We start from the raw sequence: 2,575 nt of genomic DNA, 5'->3' as shown, positions 1-2,575 counted from the left end.
CAGGCCCTGCTCTCCCGAGACACCTTCTAAAAGGACGCTGCACTTAGTGGCGACTGTGGCCTAAAACGGTGGACAGGGAGAAGTGGAAAGTGTTTTGGAGGACAGCTGTATACTCTGGTGGAATAAAGGACCTCTTCGGGAGTGATATACTTGATACCTTTCTGGGATTTCTGGACCTAAACATGAACCTCTTTGAGAAACGTCCTGAAAAAAAAAAAAAAAAAAAAAAAAAAGCCTCCATGGACGCAAAGTGTGCGATTCAAAAAAATGTTTTTAAGTGAATTGTCCTCTTGATCCTCAGACATCCTTATAATCGACACACATCACGAAGAAGAAGAATTCTTTTCCCAAGGTAGTCTGCTTTTCTATGTCATTTTATTCAAGTTTTGAAGATTTGAAGAGTTAAAACGAATCACATTTTAGCCTTTTTTTGATCCACATGAGACTGTACAACACTTGAACTCGCGCAAGGATTTGTCTGGATGCTGAGTATGACGACGTAGTATGACGACGTAGTATGACGACGTAGTATGACGACGTAGTATGACGACGTAGTATGACGACGTAGTATGACGACGCTTTCGATATTTTCATCTTTTGTGTGTTTCTTGAGATGAAAACTTTTACCTACAGACATTACTTCAATTAGCAGTACTATTTATTTTCCACTGGAGTGTAATTAGAGACGAACTAAAAAGCTAAAAGGCAACAAAAATCTGATCTGGTGGACGAAATGAGTACATTTAGATGGGTTTATATACCGAGTAACCTCATTTCTTTTTCTCTGTATATGACGCAGCGGGCAGAATATAACTTTTTCCTGGATTAATGGATAGAAAGGCTGTTTGAAAGTGTAGTTTTCTATTGTATGGACGACGAGCGAACACTTTGATAATCAGGTTCACGCCACCGTTATCTAAACATGATTAAAAACACCTTCCATCATGTTTATAGCATTTTTTTCCCCCCAAAACTTGATTATGTAAATAAACACTGACATTCAAATGAACTCAAAGATTTATGAATTACGGCGATTACTTGAGGGATTACTTGTCGGGATTATGGCATTTGTTAATTTGATGTGCACCAGAGAGGTAGGTAGATAGCTCATAACCTCGTGCTCTCTTCATCATTTACTCTGTGGACCAATTTAGAAGAAGAATAAAAATCAGCTATGGTGTATTTTTCAGAATATTTTATCTTTTTTTTTCTTTTTTTGATTGTAAATAAGAGAAGACACACCGTGAGAGGAATAGAAATATGTAGCGTCGTGACCTCCAAAGGTCCAGGACTCCCCTTTAAACTTCACTCTGTATTAAACTGTTTATAAATGCAGCAGAGTGACAACTAAACTATCATACTCAACAAGAGTTCAGGTCAATTAGCGCAATTAGTCATGCTCTTACCTTCCATTTACAGAGTAGAATGCAAACAGAAGAGGCCCATGGGTAAGTAAACTCTAGAGGATAGTAAATTAAATGGGATCAGTAAAGTGCTTGGTACTGTGCGGGCTTGTTAAGCTGACACGAGTGTCTGAGGGAGACTAATGGTGGTGCGGTCTATGCAAAGAAAGCCTGAATGATGCTTTTGTGCTTTAAAAATTATCTCGGTTGCATACCCTTACAACACAGGATCTAGAGAGTGAGGTTTATTTTATTTTTTGCAGATGTTTTATTAACAAATATGCTGTGTAATAAATTAATAAATGAGAACTTTTATAACATGGCTCACTTGTGGTCGGTTTTGTTTTTCACGTGTGGATATGACACAGATTTTTCTACACACTGATTTGGCAGTTAGTGTATTAAAGGTGGCCGCCTGATCGAAAGGTTCAGTAGATCAATAGTAGAACAATTTTTTTAATGACATGTAAGCAGTACAACTCAAAATATACAGTATATTTGACCACACTTGACTGACTTTACTTATTTTGATACACCTTTAATGATAATTAAGTCTATATAAATACACTTACAAATACACTACTTGAAATGTAACTTCAATTTATTTTTTCATGTATCATTTCTACATATTTAAGCCACACTAAACAAGTGTTTTACTATATTAAATGTGCATTAATGTGCAAATGATATGAGGTAATATAAGTTAAGTATACATGGTGAGGTCCTTCATTATCGCAGAGAAGTGTAGTTGAGTACATATTGAGGGTTTTTCAAAATAGCACAGTCAAGGTGCAGTGAAGTTTAGTCAAGTGTATTTGAAGCTGTTCTCCTCATACATCATTAATACACAAGTACAAGACCTAGAAACCTGCAGCTGATCAAAGATGCTACTGAGTTGCATTATAAGGATTGTAGCATCAAGTGTCTCTGGAGCTTGACACACTAGAGACTAAAAGTCAGGTTTTATTTTCCTCTGCTGTTTCCATATGAGACCATTCATTTAAAATCTCTTCAAAATCTGGAGTCTCTTTGACTAGAGCTTCATGGGAGTTTGGGAGTAAGTTCAGTAAGTTCTGGCTTTATAGTTTCATATTTTAGAAGTTAATTTATCAAAAATTGATTTTACACAGCTGCTTATATTTTCATGAAAACATGCATCTTGCATGTTACTT

Source organism: Pagrus major, chromosome 21 (assembly GCF_040436345.1).
Source record: "Pagrus major chromosome 21, Pma_NU_1.0".
Taxonomy (NCBI): domain Eukaryota; kingdom Metazoa; phylum Chordata; class Actinopteri; order Spariformes; family Sparidae; genus Pagrus; species Pagrus major.
This window is presented reverse-complemented; position numbering follows the sequence as displayed.